General features: G+C 34.7%; 1 non-coding gene across 1 annotated transcript; it reads left to right on the forward strand.

The window, feature by feature from the left end:
- Window positions 1–769: 769 nt before the first annotated feature.
- On the forward strand, window positions 770–876 carry LOC119370456 (small nucleolar RNA R71). Its single transcript, XR_005177983.1, has one exon. It is a non-coding gene; the product is annotated as a small nucleolar RNA R71 (small nucleolar RNA).
- The last annotated feature ends 9,407 nt before the right edge of the window (window positions 877–10,283 follow it).

Raw genomic sequence — 10,283 nt, forward strand, 5'->3', positions numbered from 1 at the left:
ACTGGTTGATTGGAAAGTTTGCCATAAGCTCTGAGGTTAAAGGAGCTAGCTAGTTGTGCAACTAGATTATCGTCATCCTCTGATAGGCAATTAGTTCATCTATCTTGTCAGACATTTGTTTGAAGTGTTGATACTGTCCATCGTTTATTGCCTTTTGGGTTTGCATAAAGCTTTGGAGCAAGGCTTCAAGATTCAATAGTGGATTCTAGTAAGGTTGTTGGAATTGTGATGGATTTTGTTTCTGAAATCCGGGTGGTGGTGGTCTTTGGTTAGGGGCTAGATTTTTTCTAAAAGTTTGGTTTTGCTATTTTGACTAAGAAAAGTTTGGGTATTTTTTCCACTCGTGTAAAAGTGTTTGAAAATGGCCTTTGATTGGAAATTATTGTGAACATAATTGGCTTGCTCCATTGTACATTCAGTCATTCCAAATTGGCATTCTCTATTTGCATTATCAAAATTTCCACATGCTTCATATCCTGTCTGTGGCATTGCTACTGCATTTACACTGAGCTTGTCAAACTTGTTGGCCAATGCATCCAATTTAGCTAATAAGAGTGTCAATTCATCCACATCCAAGACTCCTGCAACCTTCCTTAGTGCACTTCTTTCCTCATTCCATCTATAATTGCTAGCTACCATTTCTTCCAATAAGCTGTATACTTCTGAAATTAACTTTTTCAAAAATGATCCGACTACTACAGCATCTAAGGCACTTCTAGTGGTCGGTGTCGCTCCATCATAAAATTGTTGAACCAAAGATGACTTTTCAAATCCATGGTGCAGGCATTTTCGCTGGAGATCTTTGAATCTTTCCCAGGTTTTGTATAAAGTTTCATCTTCCTTCATCCAAAAATTGGATATTTCCTTCCTCGGCCTTGTAATCTTGCTAGGTGGGAAACATTTTCACAAAAAAGCTTGACTCAATTCATCCCACGTGGTGAATGATCCTGCAGGCATAAAATGTAACCAAAACTTTGCTCTATCCCGCAATGAAAATGGAAATAACCTCAGTCGAATTACTTCGTTTGATGCACCATTTATTTTCAAAGTGTCACAAATCTCCAAGAATGTTGTAATGTGAACATTAGATCTTCATCTGGTAGCTAGCAAATTACGACTACTACACCATAGAAATCAAAGATGGCTTGATTTCAAAATTGTTTGCAGCTACTGGCAATCTCACTATAGCTGGTTGTGCACCATCTAGACTTGGGATATTTAGGTCGCACAAGGTTCTTTTTTCGGCTATCACGTCCAACTGTCAGTCTCTGTTTTCAATTTCATCTTCAGTCCGATTATGAATAGGAATATCTAGTGGGTCCGCCACTTTGTTGCTTTCTAACGTTGGGTCCGCACTTCCATTTCTCCTGGTCATTGGACTTCGTCTTCTCCTTTGATATCTCGGGTTCTCCTTTCTTAGAGCACAAGCTATCCTTTCAATCCCTCGATCAAGATATATTAAATATGCACTTCTAGACCTTAGCATAAAAGATTAGCTCATTAAAACAATAAAAGAAATTAACCTGAAAATTCAAAATAAATTACTTTTTTTTATTTTTCTTATTATATTTTTTTTAAATTAATTAAACAACTAAAAGAAAATAAAATTAAAATAGAATTTGAAAAAGGAAAAAAAAAAAGAAAATGACTAATCGGGACAGTTAAGAAAAAGAAAGACTTAAATTTTATATATATAATTTTTTTTTTAATTTTTTTTTTTTTTTAGAAAATAGGGATAATAACTTATTAAAATATAATGACATTACTTTACTTAAGAAGAAGGAAGAAATTACTATATATATATATTTTTATGAAAATAAATTAAAAGAAAAATTTCTAATTAATTGTCTCACAAATAAATTAATATCTATTCGAGGCACCAATTCTGGTAACGGCACCAAAAACTTGATGGCAATGAATGCGTATTCCACAAGTGCACAGGCCGTACAAATAATATAGTGAAAAAGGTTTTTGAATCCACCAGCATTGGGTAATAGATTACTAATTTTTATGTTTAACAATTATCAAGATTGTAGTAAAATTAAATAACTACAAAATTAAAGCAAGTAAATTAAGCTAACAATTTTTTAAAGGTTTAAATAATCAAATATCAAGATAATCTAGCTATCGGATATTTATTAGCTTAATGCGTACCGCAAGTGGTCGATTTAACAGTTTATGTATGTTCCTGAAGGAGGACTAGCCTATAATATCCAAGTTCCTCTTCCAAGACTAAATGGACATGTTACAATCAAAATGACACCTACTCTCATGGTATTACATGGATTGAATCCCAATAAGCTAGTGTTAATCCTTTGGCCCTCGAAGAATCTAGCCTATCTCTAGGTCTATTTTTCTGGGTTTAACACGTGAGATCCGACTAACAAGTCAATATTCCCCTCATACAAGTCAGTCTAAAATCATGCAAATATGGGGCGCAACATATCCTCAGGCATTAAGATTAAACGTATTAAATCAGAAAACCATAGGCATATATAAGAATAAATCAAACCATTATTTGGTCACATTAATCTAATAAATAGTTCTCATAACTAGATTTAAAGTTTAGTCATGCATGAATATTAATACAACATTCAATAATAATATTCTAATAAAGAAACAAAGACATGAATATCAATTACTCTTGGCCTTTTTTCCTATTTCTGTTGTCCTTGACCTCGATCAGCTCTCGCCTCTTCTTCTTGTTAGTCCAATCTAAGCTTGATCTCTTTCCTTGACAAATATCCAAAGCCTTCCCTTGATTGGTCTCTTGGTGATCTTTTGCTTGGATTTGTGCGACTGTGTATTTAGGAGAAGAGGCAAAAAGTGAGTAGTTTTTTCTTGATTAGTTACTTCCTTTTATATTTATTAAAGGAGCATGTTCAACATGAGCAGACTGCGAGGCAGCACCAACATTATCCGCCGGAGGCTCAAGTATCACCAATGGAGTCCCCATATCCGATCTTTCTGCTTTAGACCTCTTCATTGCCTTCAACTATTTTTGACATCTTGGAGGCCTTCGCCTTTTTAGGAGTCATCTCTGTACAAAAAATAAAAACAAAAAAAAAAAAACAAAGACAAAGAAAATTAAAAAGTGTTAGTACAAGAACAACACTTATACACATAGGAACTAAACTTACTAGAAAGTGAGGGATTCGGTCTTATAGGCTTGCTTGGAGGGCACACTAGATAACCCTCGACAATTACTTACCTCAGGTTCACCAAAGCTGGGAGACAATGCGTGGGGTCAGTAGAGCACTTGTTCGATATCCTTAACCCATCTGGATGTCGAACTAGGAGATTCTTCTGTTTCTAATTTTTCAAAGAATAAACCTTTGACTGCTTAGAGAAGATGTTGCCTTTATTCTTTGCTTAGAGGAAACAGTGGTGAGAACTGTAGATAATAGAGTTCCCTTACCCCCCGAGTTGTGAGAACTGTCCCATCACGGCAAGCCAACTCCACTATACCACATAGAAATCTTAAACCGTTAGGATGGAGTTGGCTGATGGTGATGTCATAGTCATTGAAAAATAACTTTAAACCAAACCCTAATCAGAAGTCTTACTCATACAACTTAATAGACTCGCTGTCTAACGGTTCATTTGCCCTCATATACTCTAAGGGACGAGCTAGTTTGTATTCTAGTATGACGCCATACATAGAACATATGTCGAGGAGCTCGCCCTCATCAATATCAGAAGGAACGTCGGCAACCTACTGTTCTCCCTTCTACTTTTTACTTCGCCTACCCCCGATTCAATAGCTTCATTATTTTCATCCTTGACCTGATCGATTAAAACTTGAACATCCTCATCCCTAAACAAACTCATGATCCAAATAAAAAGTAACACGAAAGAAAGAAAACTTACTGAAGCAGAAGGAGCTAGAGAGAGAAAGCAGACTTCTAGAGAGAGATGCTCTGATGTTCAGAAATGCCATAGTGAAGCAAATGACGCAAGAAGATACCCATATATATAGAAAGGTGAGATACTAGAAAGTCACCCACATTTAATAAGGTGACTCTTGAAGCTCTCCTTGGGCAAATGAAGCATCACCTCATTTCTCTTAAATAGAGCCTTTTTTTTTTTTTTTGAACTGACGAATCCAGACATGCCTAAAAGACCTCTGCAGTAATTAGTTATGACAGCCTTAAAAAAAAATATATATATATATATATATATATATATATATATATATATATATATATATATATATATATATATATATATATATATATAATATCAGCATCTTTTTTTGGACATAAATGACCAAATAACCAAAGGGGACTATTGATAATATATGATAATACACAATAATAAAATATATTAAAAGATATAATATTCTTAAATAAACTCTAGCTAAACAGATAAGATAGTTATCCCAGTACAATTATCTTTATCCTAGTATATATACAATAAATTAGTTCAAAAGGAAGGATCTTTGATTTTCTCTAAATCCTCAATTTTTTAGAATGTAACAGGAACACGAGAGATTTATTTGTGATCATTGCTAACCCTCCTACATCATCCACTCCTCAAGAACTCCTCTTGAGATTCTCCAGTATTCAATCTCTTTAAAGGGTAAGAGATAAATCAATAATATAACGAATATATCTCTAACCTAAACCTAAGCTTTTTCATACTAGATTTTGTAAGGTTCTAGTCAACCTCCAACTCTTCTATTTTACAGAGCACATAAAACTCAATAACCGTTAGTCTCAATCAAAAGAGGGTTGCTTGATAATCCTCACAATTAGATTTATAATCAAAGCTCAATACACTTGGTTTTCAATTTGAAAAATTCTAGTCTACTGAAGATTACATAGAATCTATAACAAACAAAGAAAAATGTAGGTATAAGCATAAGAAGAACAAATTTTAAAAATTGAAAATATCAACTACACCACATCTCGTTTGCAATATGTATATATTTAATATAAAGGAAAAGAACTTTTACCTGAGTTATACATTTACAAATTTTTTTTATCAGCAGCAAAAAAGTTTTTATTAGAATTAAAAATACCAAGAGCATATTTTACAGGAATTATATATCTACAATTAGGGTATGATTACACGAATTCATGGAAAGCACAACTACGTAATTACAAGTGAAATATGTTGGATTTAATTTTCTATTGTGGGCTTAATATGTAAAATTAAATATGTACAGCAGTCTAATTGTAAAGTCAATTTCAAATGTGGTCTTGATTGTGAATAATTGACTATTGAGGTATCAACTAATTATAGATATTAAGTGTAGAGACCATTATATAATTCCTATTTCGTTAAAGGACCGAAATAGGAATTGTACTAACCCTACAGGTATATAAAGGTCGTGGTCCCTAGAGGAGTTGAATACGATTCAGTTTTACGTTCCTTTCGTATTGCTTCCGCTAAATCGATTCTTCAATTCTCTGGAAGGCTGCAAACCTAATTCTATACATCAAGATCGACGAACAACAATGTCAGGTACGCAACCTTTTCTTATTCAATCTATTTTGTTGAATCTAGTGGTTTGCACGATCTAGGTTATTATTGAATTATTTGAGATTAATTCTTAACAAGTGGTATCAGAGCCTTGTGCATAATTGCTAGATTTTAGATTGATTTTCGTAATGTTTTTTTTTTTTTTTTTTTTTTTTTTTTCCTACTGTTTACGGATAGAGGGTTTTGTTTAATTAAAAAAAAAAAAAAAAAACAGTATAGGTTTGTGGATTTTGATCGAAATCTTGGCTTGAGTATAACGCCATTGATGATTTTAGGGAATTATTGAACAAAGATTGTGTTTTTCATGGTTGCCGTTGGTTTAACACCTCAAAACCCACCTGAGAACCTCCATTGTTGCCGGCGAATTAGTTTTGAAATTGCAGTTTAGAGATTTGTGATTTCAACACCGTTTTTTTTTTTTTTTTTTTTTTTTTGACTCCCTTGGCTGCCATTCACCGTCCAATGGCTACTGGAGCTTGTCTTCGGTTGGAACTGGTGGTGTTGGCGGCCGAAAGGGGCTGGAACGGCAGGTGGAGAGAGTTGGCGGCGGACCTGGTTCTTTTTTTCTTTGTTTTGTCTCTGCTCGTTTTTGTGTCAAGGTTAGGGATGGAAAATTACGGTTAGGTCCATGGAAAATTTCATATTAGTCCCTTAATTTTCTATAATTTCATATTGATCATTTAATTTTCTGTAACTTCAGATTAGGTCCCTAAATTTTCTGTAACTTCAGATTAGGTCCCTAAATTTCCTGTAACTTCAGATTAGGCCCCTAATCTTCTGTTTTTCGTATTAGGCCCTTAAATTTCTGTTTTCTTTCGTTTAGACCCCAAACTTTATTTATTCAAATTTATTTAGTCCAATTTTATAACTTAGTCTCTAATTTAGTGACTTAAAGATTAGATTATAATTTTTTTTTTTTTTGGACTAAATAATTTTAGATTATTAAATATTTAGACAATCAATTCATTTAATTGCAATTATTTTGTTTTAATTACAATTAAATGATTTAATTTGTCGACTTGAGATTAAATTTTGGAGTGATTAAGTCCCTATTGTGTTTGATATTTGTTAAAATAAATTGATTTGATCAATAAGTCACCAAAGTGACCTCTATTGCTTGAATTGATTTATTTTAGAATATTAGACAGGTGTATTAGAATTCGTTGCGGATAGTTAATCGGCCCAAAGGAAGGTTGCTATCTGGCTGAGTTTTGAATACATGTTTGGCAATAAATATGTGATAATTGTTTGATTATTTTCCATGACAATGATATATCGGCCCAAAGGAAGATTTATTATTTGTCAGGACTATGTTATCAATATTTGATTGCTGCATTGAGATACTAATTACAAGTTAATGTTTTACATCCAAAGATGAGAATATTAATGTTGTGTCTGTATCTTATTTCCATTTTTTAATCTCTACTTATGTGAATTGTTTCATTTGTGGATTGTGAGCTTATACTTATCTATTTGTTTATTTTCTCTAATGTCAGCTAACATGTCATTTAATCCTGATTGTGTCCCTAAACTTGAGGGATCAAATTTTGAGTCTTGGAAATCAGATATTATGATCTTTCTGGGCTGTATGGATTTGGATCTTGCATTCAGGATGGACGAACCTGCTCCTCTTACTGATACGAGCACTGATGTTCAAAGGGTTCAGTATGAGAAGTGGGAGCGTTCTAATCGCTTAGGTCTAATGATCATGCAGAAAGGAGTCCCAGAACATGTTCGAGACTCTGTCTCAGCTGAAAAGAACAATGCTCAAAACTATCTTGCCGAGCTGGAGAGGGCTTATGTCAAGAATGACAAAGCCGAAGTGGGAACACTTTTAGGAAAATTAACCTCCATGAAGTTTGCTGGCAATGGTGGTGTTCGGGAGCATATTCTTAGCATGTCTCAGATTGCAAAGAGACTGAAGGCGCTGGGTATGGCTTTACCAGATGACCTTTTAGTCCATTTGGTTATGAATTCTCTTCCTTCTCAGTATGGACAAATTAGGACTTCCTATAATTGTCAGCCGAATAAATGGACTCTTAACGAGCTCATTTCTCATTGTGTTGATGAGGAGGAAAAGATGAATTCTAACAAAAGAGAGAGTGCACATTTTGTTTCTTCAGCTGGGAAGGGTAAGAACAAGAAAAGAAAGAGGCCTTCTGCAAAGCCTGTTGAAAAGGCTATTGAGAAACCTGCTGCTGCTACTGCTGAAGATCCAGTACAAAAGAAGCCTTATGTGCCAAAATGCTTCTTTTGTGGAAAGACGGATCACTTGAGAAAGGACTGTCCTAAATTTGCTATTTGGCTTGCAAAGAAGGGGCTGCCTCAACTACAGAAAGCCAACTGACGGTGAAAGATACGTCTATGTGGGAAATGGCGATCTGGTTGAAGTAGAGGCAATTGGACATTTTAGATTATGTTTAAGTACTGGCTATTTTTTGGATCTTATAGATACTTTTGTTATTCCCTCTTTTAGAAGGAATTTGATTTCTGTTTCCTTTTTGGACAAATCTGGTTTTCATTGTTCTTTTGGAGACAGTATATTCACTTTATCTATGAATTCAAAAGTTTTGGGTACTGGTTGCTTGAATGAATGTGATAATCTATATATGTTAGACATTGATACTAGTTATCATGAATCCCTGCATGTTACTACAAGAGGTACCAAAAGAAAGTTGAATATTGATAACTCAGTTGTACTTTGGCATAGACGTTTGGGTCATGTATCCAAATCAAGAATTGAGCGTCTTGTTTTTGATGGTATCTTAGATACACTTGATTACACAGGTTTGGATTCTTGTATTGAGTGTATTAAAGGAAAACAGACTAAACAAAAGAGACTAGGTGTCATTCGGTCATCCAATGTTTTAGAACTGATTCATACAGATATTTGCGGTCCATTCCATATTGCAGCTAGAAATGGCCAAAGATATTTTATATCATTCATTGATGACTATTCTCGTTATGGTTACTTATATCTCATTCATGAAAAATCTGAGTCTTTGGACGTGTTCAAATCTTATAAAGCCGAAGTTGAAAATCAACTAGGAAAGAAGATTAAATCTGTTCGATCTGACCGTGGTGGTGAATATTATGGTAAATATGACGGTTCAGGCGAACAACGTCCAGGACCTTTTGCGCTTTTCCTACAGGAATGTGGAATTGTCCCTCAATATACAATGCCTGGTACACCCAGCATGAATGGTGTATCTGAGAGACGTAATAGGACTCTTATGGATATGGTAAGGAGTATGATTAGTCATTCTACTTTACCAGAGTCTCTGTGGGGTGAAGCGTTAAAGACAGCAGCTTATCTTCTCAATAGGATTCCATCTAAAGCAGTTGCTAAAACACCTTATGAACTTTGGACTGGACGTAAGCCTAGTCTAAAGCATCTTCATGTTTGGGGATGTCCAGCTGAAGCAAGGCCTTACAAGCCGAATGAAACAAAACTGGACTCCAAAACTATCAGCAGCTACTTTGTTGGATATTCTGAGCGGTCTAGGGGTTACAAGTTTTATAATCCTACTTCCAGAACTTTTTTTGAAACGAGAATTGCAACATTTTTTGAGGATGTTGATTTTGGAGGGAGAAATAAAGAAAGAAACATTGTCTTTGAAGAGGAACCAAGTAAGGATGATTCGGTTCTCATTCCTTTTGTTGTTTCTGATAGCGTACAGACTCCAGTTGCTCCTGTAACTATTCAAGATCCAATTCAAGACAATGCTATTCTTCCTCAAGAACAAATTCAACAACCTCAAGAATTAGAGCCTGTTCAAATGCCTTTGAGGAGATCTACTAGGGAGAGAAGAAGTGCTATTCCAGATGATTATATAGTGTTTCTTCAGGAACATGAGGATACTGTAGACATGATAGATGATGATCCAGTTAGTTTCTATCATGCCATGCAGAGTTCTGACTCTCATAAGTGGATTGAGGCAATGAACGAAGAGTATAAGTCTATGCAAGACAATCAAGTTTGGGATCTTGTTCAATTACCTGAAGGAAAGAAACCCATTGGTTACAAATGGATATTTAAAACCAAAAGGGATTCTCAAGGTAATGTGGAAAGATATAAAGCACGTCTTGTAGCAAAAGGCTTTACTCAAAAGGAAGGGATTGACTATAAAGAAACCTTCTCTCCAGTTTCTTCGAAGGATTCTTTTAGGACAATCATGGCCTTAGTTGCAAATCTTGATCTTGAGCTTCATCAAATGGATGTTAAGACTGCGTTTCTCAATGGCGACATTGATGAAACAATATATATGGTGCAACCAGAAAATTTTGTAATTGGAGATCCAAAACATCTGGTATGCAAATTAAAGAAATCCATTTATGGACTCAAGCAAGCTTCTCGTCAATGGTACTTTAAGTTCAACCAAGTAATTGTCTCGTTTGGCTTTGAGGCAAATGCTGTTGAAAATTGTATGTACCATAAGTTCAGTGGGAGTAGGTTTATCTTTTTGGTCTTATATGTGGATGACATACTTCTTGCTACTAATTGTAAAGTCTTGTTGCATGAAACCAAAGTTTTTCTTTCAAAGCATTTTGAGATGAAAGATTTAGGTGAAGCTTCTTTTGTTTTAGGGATTCAGATACATCGAGACCGTTCTCGAGGTATTCTTGGATTATCACAAAAGAGCTATATTGATAAAGTGCTCAAGAGATTTGGTATGCAGAATTCTAGACCATTGGATACCCCTATTGCAAAAGGTGATAAATTTAGTAATCAACAATGTCCAAAGAGTGAACTTGAAATTCAGGAAATGCAAAAGGTTCCTTATGCGTCAGCTGTA

The sequence above is a fragment of the Jatropha curcas genome, chromosome 1, assembly GCF_041381405.1.
Source record: "Jatropha curcas cultivar XTBG-Jc1 chromosome 1, XTBG_Jcur_1.0, whole genome shotgun sequence".
Lineage (NCBI taxonomy): Eukaryota > Viridiplantae > Streptophyta > Magnoliopsida > Malpighiales > Euphorbiaceae > Jatropha > Jatropha curcas.